Genomic DNA, 12,457 nt, shown 5'->3' on the forward strand with positions numbered 1-12,457 from the left:
CTGCAGGACAATATCAGATGTACTGCAGGACCACATCAGATGTATTGCAGGACCATATCAGACGTACTGCAGGACCACATCAGATGTACTGCAGGACCATATCAGATGCACTGCAGAGCCATATCAGATGTACTGCAGGACCACAACAGATGTACTGCAGGACCATATCAGATGTACTAGAGGACCATATCAGATGTACTACAGGACCATATCAGATGTACTACAGGACCATATCAGATGTATTGCTGGACCATATCAGATGTACTATGGGACCTTATAAGATATACAGCAGCACCATATCAGATGTACTGCAGAGCCATATCAGATGTACTTCAGGACCATATCAGAGATGTATTACAGGACCATATCAGAGATGTATTGCATGACTATATCAGAGATGTATTACAGGACCATATCAGAGATGTATTACAGGACCATATCAGAGATGTATTACAGGACCATATCAGATTTACTGCAGGACAACGTCAGAGATCTATTGCCGGACAATATCAGAGATCTATTGCAGGACCATATCAGAGATCTATTGCAGGACCATATCAGATGTATTGCAGGACCATATTAGATGAATTGCAGGATCACATCAGAGATCTATTGCAAGACCATATTGGATGTATTGCAGGACCATATCAGATGTACAGCAGGACATCCTGGACCATATCCTGGACGTATTGCAGGACCATATCAGATGTATTGCAGGACCATATCAGATGTATTGCAGGACCATATCAGATGTATTGCAGGACCACATCAGAGATCTATTGCAGGACCATACCAGATGTATTGCAGGACCATATCAGATATATTGCAGGACCAAATTAGATGTATTGCAGGACCACATCAGAGATCTATTGCCAGACCATATCAGATGAATTGCAGGACCATATCCGATGTATTGCAGGACCATAAAAGATGTACTGCAGGACCATATCAGATGTATTGCAGGACCATATCAGATGTACTACAGGACCATATCAGATGTACTACAGGACCATATCAGATGTATTGCAGGACCATAAAAGATGTACTGCAGGACCATATCAGATGTACTACAGGACCATAAAAGATGTATTGCAGGACCATATCAGATGTACTACAGGACCATAAAAGGTGTATTGCTGGACCATATCAGATATACAGCAGCACCACATCAGATGTACTGCAGGACCATATCAGATGTATTGCAGGACCATATCAGAGATGTATTACAGGACCATATCAGAGATGTATTGCAGGACCATATCAGAGATGTACTACAGGACAATATCAGTGATGTATGGCAGGACCATATCAGATTTACTGCAGGACAACGTCAGAGATCTATTGCCGGACAATATCGGAGATGTATTGCAGGGCCTTATCAGAGATCTATTGCAGGACCATATCAGAGATCTATTGCAGGACCATATCAGATGTATTGCAGGACCATATTAGATGAATTGCAGGATCACATGAGGGATATATTGCAAGACCATGTTAGATGTATTGCAGGACCATATCAGATGTACAGCAGGACCGTATCAGATGTATTGCAGGACCATATCAGATGTATTGCAGGACCATATCAGATGTATTGCAGGACCACATCAGAGATCTATTGCAGGACCATATCAGAGATGTATTGCAGGACCATATCAGAGATGTATTACAGGACCATATCAGAGATGTATTACAGGACCATATCAGAGATGTATTACAGGACCATATCAGAAATGTATTACAGGACCATATCAGAGATGTATTACAGGACCATATCAGAGATGTATTACAGGACAATATCAGAGATGTATTGCAGGACCATATCAGAGATGTATTAAAGGACCATATCAGAGATGTATTACAGGACCATATCAGAGATGTATTGCAGGACCATATCCGAGATGTATTACAGGACCATATCAGAGATGTATTACAGGACAATATCAGAGATGTATTGCAGGACCATATCAGAGATGTATTAAAGGACCATATCAGAGATGTATCACAGGACCATATCAGAGATGTATTACACGACCATATCAGAAATGTATTACAGGACCATATCAGAGATGTATTGCAGGACCATATCAGATTTACTGCAGGACAACGTCAGAGATCTATTGCCGGACGATATCGGAGATGTATTGCAGGGCCTTATCAGAGATCGATTGCAGGTCCATATCAGAGATCTATTGCAGGACCATATCAGAGATCTATTGCAGGACCATATCAGAGATGTATTGCAGGACCATATCAGAGATGTATTGCAGGACCATATCAGATTTACTGCAGGACAACGTCAGAGATCTATTGCCGGACAATATCGGAGATGTATCACAGGGCCTTATCAGAGATCTATTGCAGGTCCATATCCGAGATCTATTGCAGGACCATATCAGAGATCTATTGCAGGACCATATCAGATGTATTGCAGGACAATATTAGATGAATTGCAGGACCATATCAGATGTATTGCAGGACCACATGAGAGATCTATTGCAGGACCATACCAGATGTATTGCAGGACCATATCAGATATATTGCAGGACCATATTAGATGTATTGCAGGACCACATCATTGATCTATTGCCAGACCATATCAGATGAATTGCAGGACCATATCCGATGTATTGCAGGATCATAAAAGATGTACTGCAGGACCATATCAGATGTACTGCAGGACCACATCAGATGTATTGCAGGACCATAATCAGATGTACTACAGGACCATATCAGATGTACTACAGGACCATATCAGATGTATTGCAGGACCATAAAAGATGTACTGCAGGACCAAATCAGATGTACTGCAGGACCATATCAGATGTACGACAGGACCATATCAGATGTACTACAGGACCATAAAAGATGTATTGCAGGACCATATCAGATGAACTACAGGACCATAAAAGGTGTATTGCTGGACCATATCAGATGTACTAAGGGACCATATCAGATATACAGCAGCACCACATCAGATGTACTGCAGGACCATATCAGATATATTGCAGGACCATATCAGAGATGTATTACAGGACCATATCAGAGATGTATTGCAGGACCATATCAGAGATGTACTACAGGACAATATCAGAGATGTATTGCAGGCCCATATCAGATTTACTGCAGGACAACGTCAGAGATCTATTGCCGGACAATATCGGAGATGTATTGCAGGGCCTTATCAGAGATATATTGCAGGACCATATCAGAGATCTATTGCAGGACCATATCAGATGTATTGCAGGACCATATTAGATGAATTGCAGGATCTCATGAGAGATCTATTGCAAGACCATGGTAGATGTATTGCAGGACCATATCAGATGTACAGCAGGACCGTATCAGATGTATTGCAGGACCATATCAGATGTATTGCAGGACCATATCAGATGTATTGCAGGACCACCTCAGAGATCTATTGCAGGACCATATCAGAGATGTATTGCAGGACCATATCAGAGATGTATTACAGGACCATATCAGAGATGTATTACAGGACCATATCAGAGATGTATTACAGGACCATATCAGAAATGTATTACAGGACCATATCAGAGATGTATGACAGAACCATATCAGAGATGTATTACAGGACAATATCAGAGATGTATTGCAGGACCATATCAGAGATGTATTAAAGGACCATATCAGAGATGTATTACAGGACCATATCAGAGATGTATTGCAGGACCATATCCGAGATGTATTACAGGACCATATCAGAGATGTATCACAGGACCATATCAGAGATGTATTACACGACCATATCATAAATGTATTACAGGACCATATCAGAGATGTATTGCAGGACCATATCAGATTTACTGCAGGACAACGTCAGAGATCTATTGCCGGACAATATCGGAGATGTATTGCAGGGCCTTATCAGAGATCTATTGCAGGTCCATATCAGAGATCTATTGCAGGACCATATCAGAGATCGATTGCAGGACCATATCAGAGATGTATTGCAGGACCATATCAGAGATGTATTGCAGGACCATACCAGATTTACTGCAGGACAACGTCAGAGATATATTGCCGGACAATATCGGAGATGTACCGCAGGGCCTTATCAGAGATCTATTGCAGGTCCATATCAGAGATCTATTGCAGGACCATATCAGAGATCTATTGCAGGACCATATCAGATGTATTGCAGGACCATATTAGATGAATTGCAGGATCACATCAGAGATCTATTGCAAGACCATATTCGATGTATTGCAGGACCATATCAGATATATTGCAGGACCACATCAGAGATCTATTGCCAGACCATGTCAGATGTTTTGCAGGACCATATCAGATGAATTGCAGGACAATATCCGATGTATTGCAGGACCATAAAGGATGTACTGCAGGACCATATCAGATGTACTGCAGGACCACATCAGATGTATTGCAGGACCATATCAGATGTACTACAGGACCATATCAGATGTACTGCAGGACCATATCAGATGTACTGCAGGACCATATCAGATGTACTGCAGGACCATATCAGATGTACTGCAGGACCACATCAGATGTACTGCAGGACCACATCAGATGTACTGCAGGACCACGTCAGAGATCTCTTGCCGGACAATATCAGAGATCTATTGCAGGACCATATCAGATGTATTGCAGGACCATATCATAGATGAATTGCAGGACCATATCAGATGTATTGCAGGACCATATCAGATGTATTGCAGGACCATATCAGATGAATTGCAGGACCATATCAGATGAATTGTAGGACCATATTCGATGTATTGCAATATCATAAAAGATGTACTGCAGGACCATATCAGATGTACTGCAGGACCACATCAGATGTATTGCAGGACCATATCAGATGTACTGCAGGACCATATCAGAGGTACTGCAGGACCACATCAGATGTATTGCAGGACCATATCAGATGTACTGCAGGACCACATCAGATGTACTGCAGGACCATATCAAATGTACTGCAGGGCCATATCAGATGTACTGCAGGACCACATCAGATGTACTGCAGGACCATATCAGATGTACTACAGGACCATATCAGATGTACTACAGGACCATAAAGGATGTACTACAGGACCATATCAGATGTACTACAGGACCATAAAAGATGTATTGCTGGACCATATAAGATGTACTATGGGACCTTATCAGATATACAACAGCACCATATCAGATGTACTGCAGGGCCATATCAGATGTACTTCAGGACCATATCAGAGATGTATTACAGGACCATATCAGAGATGTATTACAGGACCATATCAGAGATGTATTGCAGGACCATATCAGAGATGTATTACAGGACCATATCAGAGATGTATTACAGGATCATATCAGAGATGTATTACAGGACCATATCAGATTTATTGCAGGACAATGTCAGAGATCTATTGCCGGACAATATCAGTGATCTATTGCAGGACCATATCAGAGATCTATTGCAGGACCATATCAGATATATTGCAGGACCATATTAGATGAATTGCAGGATCACATCAGAGATCTATTGCAAGACCATATTAGATGTATTGCAGGACCATATCAGATGTACAGCAGGACCATATCAGATGTATTGCAGGACCATATCAGATGTATTGCAGGACCATATCAGATGTATTGCAGGACCATATCAGATGTATTGCAGGACCATGTCAGATGTATTGCAGGACCATATCAGATGTATTGCAGGACCACATCAGAGATCTATTGCAGGACCATACCGGCTGTATTGCAGGACATCAGATATATTTCAGGACCATATCAGATGTATTGCAGGACCATATCAGATGTATTGCAGGACCATATCAGATGTATTGCAGGACCATATCAGATGTATTGCAGGACCATATCAGATGTATTGCAGGACCACATCAGAGATCTATTGCAGGACCATACCAGCTGTATTGCAGGACATCAGATATATTTCAGGACCATATTAGATGTACTGCAGGACCACATCAGATGTACTGCAGGACCACATCAGATGTATTGCAGGACCATATCAGATACACAGCAGCTCCATATCAGATGCACTGCAGGACCATATCAGATGTATTGCAGGATAATATCAGAGATGTATTACAGGACCGTATCAGATTTACTGCAGGACCACGTCAGAGACCTATTGCCGGACAATATCAGAGATCTATTGCAGGACCATATCAGATGTATTGCAGGACCATATCAGAGATGTATTACAGGACCATATCAGAAATGTATTACAGGACCATATCAGAGATGTATTACAGGACCATATCAGAGATGTATTACAGGACAATATCAGAGATGTATTGCAGGACCATATCAGAGATGTATTAAAGGACCATATCAGAGATGTATTACAGGACCATATCAGAGATGTATCACAGGACCATATCAGAGATGTATCACAGGACCATATCAGAGATGTATTACACGACCATATCAGAAATGTATTACAGGACCATATCAGAGATGTATTGCAGGACCATATCAGATTTACTGCAGGACAACGTCAGAGATCTATTGCCGGACGATATCGGAGATGTATTGCAGGTCCTTATCAGAGATCTATTGCAGGTCCATATCAGAGATCTATTGCAGGACCATATCAGAGATCTATTGCAGGACCATATCAGAGATGTATTGCAGGACCATATCAGAGATGTATTGCAGGACCATATCAGATTTACTGCAGGACAACGTCAGAGATCTATTGCCGGACAATATCGGAGATGTATCACAGGGCCTTATCAGAGATCTATTGCATGTCCATATCAGAGATCTATTGCAGGACCATATCAGAGATCTATTGCAGGACCATATCAGATATCTATTGCAGGACCATATCAGATGTATTGCAGGACAATATTAGATGAATTGCAGGACCATATCAGATGTATTGCAGGACCACATGAGAGATCTATTGCAGGACCATACCAGATGTATTGCAGGACCATATCAGATATATTGCAGGACCATATTAGATGTATTGCAGGACCACATCAGAGATCTATTGCCAGACCATATCAGATGAATTGCAGGACCATATCCGATGTATTGCAGGATCATAAAAGTTGTACTGCAGGACCATATCAGATGTACTGCAGGACCACATCAGATGTATTGCAGGACCATAATCAGATGTACTACATGACCATATCAGATGTACTACAGGACCATATCAGATGTATTGCAGGACCATAAAAGATGTACTGCAGGACCAAATCAGATGTACTGCAGGACCATATCAGATGTACGACAGGACCATATCAGATGTACTACAGGACCATAAAAGATGTATTGCATGACCATATCAGATGTACTACAGGACCATAAAAGGTGTATTGCTGGACCATATCAGATGTACTAAGGGACCATATCAGAGATGTATTGCAGGACCATATCAGATTTACTGCAGGACAACGTCAGAGATCTATTGCCGGACAATATCGGAGATGTATTGCAGGGCCTTATCAGAGATCTATTGCAGGTCCATATCAGAGATCTATTGCAGGACCATATCAGAGATCTATTGCAGGACCATATCAGAGATGTATTGCAGGACCATATCAGAGATGTATTGCAGGACCATATCAGATTTACTGCAGGACAACGTCAGAGATATATTGCCGGACAATATCGGAGATGTACCGCAGGGCCTTATCAGAGATCTATTGCAGGTCCATATCAGAGATCTATTGCAGGACCATATCAGAGATCTATTGCAGGACCATATCAGATGTATTGCAGGACCATATTAGATGAATTGCAGGATCACATCAGAGATCTATTGCAAGACCATATTCGATGTATTGCAGGACCATATCAGATATATTGCAGGACCACATCAGAGATCTATTGCCAGACCATGTCAGATGTTTTGCAGGACCATATCAGATGAATTGCAGGACAATATCCGATGTATTGCAGGACCATAAAAGATGTACTGCAGGACCATATCAGATGTACTGCAGGACCACATCAGATGTATTGCAGGACCATATCAGATGTACTACAGGACCATATCAGATGTACTGCAGGACCATATCAGATGTACTGCAGGACCATATCAGATGTACTGCAGGACCATATCAGATGTACTGCAGGACCACATCAGATGTACTGCAGGACCATATCAGATGTACTGCAGGACCACATCAGATGTACTGCAGGACCACATCAGATGTACTGCAGGACCACATCAGATGTATTGCAGGACCACATCAGATGTATTGCAGGACCATATCAGATACACAGCAGCTCCATATCAGATGCACTGCAGGACCATATCAGATGTATTGCAGGATAATATCAGAGATGTATTACAGGACCGTATCAGATTTACTGCAGGACCACGTCAGAGATCTATTGCCGGACAATATCAGAGATCTATTGCAGGACAATATCAGATGTATTGCAGGACCATATCATAGATGAATTGCAGGACCATATCAGATGTATTGCAGGACCATATCAGATGAATTGCAGGACCATATCAGATGAATTGTAGGACCATATTCGATGTATTGCAATATCATAAAAGATGTACTGCAGGACCATATCAGATGTACTGCAGGACCACATCAGATGTATTGCAGGACCATATCAGATGTACTGCAGGACCATATCAGAGGTACTGCAGGACCACATCAGATGTATTGCAGGACCATATCAGATGTACTGCAGGACCACATCAGATGTACTGCAGGACCATATCAAATGTACTGCAGGGCCATATCAGATGTACTGCAGGACCACATCAGATGTACTGCAGGACCATATCAGATGTACTACAGGACCATAAAAGATGTACTACAGGACCATATCAGATGTACTACAGGACCATAAAAGATGTATTGCTGGACCATATAAGATGTACTATGGGACCTTATCAGATATACAGCAGCACCATATCAGATGTACTGCAGGGCCATATCAGATGTACTTCAGGACCATATCAGAGATGTATTGCAGGACCATATCAGAGATGTATTACAGGACCATATCAGAGATGTATTGCAGGACCATATCAGAGATGTATTACAGGACCATATCAGAGATGTATTACAGGACCATATCAGAGATGTATTACAGGACCATATCAGATTTATTGCAGGACAATGTCAGAGATCTATTGCCGGACAATATCAGTGATCTATTGCAGGACCATATCAGAGATCTATTGCAGGACCATATCAGATGTATTGCAGGACCATATTAGATGAATTGCAGGATCACATCAGAGATCTATTGCAAGACCATATTAGATGTATTGCAGGACCATATCAGATGTAAAGCAGGACCATATCAGATGTATTGCAGGACCATATCAGATGTATTGCAGGACCATATCAGATGTATTGCAGGACCATATCAGATGTATTGCAGGACCATATCAGATGTATTGCAGGACCATATCAGATGTATTGCAGGACCACATCAGAGATCTATTGCAGGACCATACCAGCTGTATTGCAGGACATCAGATATATTTCAGGACCATATTAGATGTATTGCAGGACCACATCAGAGATCTATTGCCAGACCATGTCAGATGTATTGCAAGACCATATCAGATGAATTGCAGGACCATATCCGATGTATTGCAGGACCATAAAAGATGTACTGCAGGACCATATCAGATGTACTGCAGGACCACATCAGATGTATTGCAGGACCATATCAGATGTACTACAGGACCATATCAGATGTACTACAGGACCATATCAGATGTATTGCAGGACCATAAAAGATGTACTGCAGGACCATATCAGATGTACTGCAGGACCACATCAGATGTATTGCAGGACCATATCAGATATACTACAGGACCATATCAGATGTACTTCAGGACCATTAAAGATGTATTGCAGGACCATATCAGATGTACTACAGGACCAAAAAAGGTGTATTGCTGGACCAAATCAGATGTACTAAGGGACCATATCAGATACACAGCAGCTCCATATCAGATGTACTGCAGGACTATATCAGATGTATTGCAGGATCATATCAGAGATGTATTACAGGACCATATCAGAGATGTATTGCAGGACCATATCAGAGATGTATTACAGGACCATATCAGAGATGTATTGCAGGACCATATCAGAGATGTATTACAGGACCATTTCAGAGATGTATTACAGGACCATATCAGAGATGTATTACAGTACCATATCAGAGATGTATTACAGGACCATATCAGAAATGTATTACAGGACCATATCAGAGATGTATTACAGGACCATATCAGAGATGTATTGCAGGACCATATCAGAGATGTATTACAGGATCATATCAGAGATGTATTACAGGACCATATCCGAGATGTATTACAGGACCATATCAGAGATGTATCACAGGACCATATCAGAGATGTATTACACGACCATATCATAAATGTATTACAGGACCATATCAGAGATGTATTGCAGGACCATATCAGATTTACTGCAGGACAACGTCAGAGATCTATTGCCGGACAATATCGGAGATGTATTGCAGGGCCTTATCAGAGATCTATTGCAGGTCCATATCAGAGATCTATTGCAGGACCATATCAGAGATCGATTGCAGGACCATATCAGAGATGTATTGCAGGACCATATCAGAGATGTATTGCAGGACCATACCAGATTTACTGCAGGACAACGTCAGAGATATATTGCCGGACAATATCGGAGATGTACCGCAGGGCCTTATCAGAGATCTATTGCAGGTCCATATCAGAGATCTATTGCAGGACCATATCAGAGATCTATTGCAGGACCATATCAGATGTATTGCAGGACCATATTAGATGAATTGCAGGATCACATCAGAGATCTATTGCAAGACCATATTCGATGTATTGCAGGACCATATCAGATATATTGCAGGACCACATCATAGATCTATTGCCAGACCATGTCAGATGTTTTGCAGGACCATATCAGATGAATTGCAGGACAATATCCGATGTATTGCAGGACCATAAATGATGTACTGCAGGACCATATCAGATGTACTGCAGGACCACATCAGATGTATTGCAGGACCATATCAGATGTACTACAGGACCATATCAGATGTACTGCAGGACCATATCAGATGTACTGCAGGACCATATCAGATGTACTGCAGGACCATATCAGATGTACTGCAGGACCACATCAGATGTACTGCAGGACCACATCAGATGTACTGCAGGACCACGTCAGAGATCTCTTGCCGGACAATATCAGAGATCTATTGCAGGACCATATCAGATGTATTGCAGGACCATATCATAGATGAATTGCAGGACCATATCAGATGTATTGCAGGACCATATCAGATGTATTGCAGGACCATATCAGATGAATTGCAGGACCATATCAGATGAATTGTAGGACCATATTCGATGTATTGCAATATCATAAAAGATGTACTGCAGGACCATATCAGATGTACTGCAGGACCACATCAGATGTATTGCAGGACCATATCAGATGTACTGCAGGACCATATCAGAGGTACTGCAGGACCACATCAGATGTATTGCAGGACCATATCAGATGTACTGCAGGACCACATCAGATGTACTGCAGGACCATATCAAATGTACTGCAGGGCCATATCAGATGTACTGCAGGACCACATCAGATGTACTGCAGGACCATATCAGATGTACTACAGGACCATATCAGATGTACTACAGGACCATAAAGGATGTACTACAGGACCATATCAGATGTACTACAGGACCATAAAAGATGTATTGCTGGACCATATAAGATGTACTATGGGACCTTATCAGATATACAACAGCACCATATCAGATGTACTGCAGGGCCATATCAGATGTACTTCAGGACCATATCAGAGATGTATTACAGGACCATATCAGAGATGTATTACAGGACCATATCAGAGATGTATTGCAGGACCATATCAGAGATGTATTACAGGACCATATCAGAGATGTATTACAGGATCATATCAGAGATGTATTACAGGACCATATCAGATTTATTGCAGGACAATGTCAGAGATCTATTGCCGGACAATATCAGTGATCTATTGCAGGACCATATCAGAGATCTATTGCAGGACCATATCAGATATATTGCAGGACCATATTAGATGAATTGCAGGATCACATCAGAGATCTATTGCAAGACCATATTAGATGTATTGCAGGACCATATCAGATGTACAGCAGGACCATATCAGATGTATTGCAGGACCATATCAGATGTATTGCAGGACCATATCAGATGTATTGCAGGACCATATCAGATGTATTGCAGGACCATATCAGATGTATTGCAGGACCATATCAGATGTATTGCAGGACCACATCAGAGATCTATTGCAGGACCATACCGGCTGTATTGCAGGACATCAGATATATTTCAGGACCATATCAGATGTATTGCAGGACCATATCAGATGTATTGCAGGACCATATCAGATGTATTGCAGGACCATATCAGATGTATTGCAGGACCAT

Source organism: Myxine glutinosa, chromosome 3 (genome assembly GCF_964187855.1).
Source record: "Myxine glutinosa chromosome 3, kmMyxGlut1.1, whole genome shotgun sequence".
Taxonomy (NCBI): Eukaryota; Metazoa; Chordata; class Myxini; order Myxiniformes; family Myxinidae; genus Myxine; species Myxine glutinosa.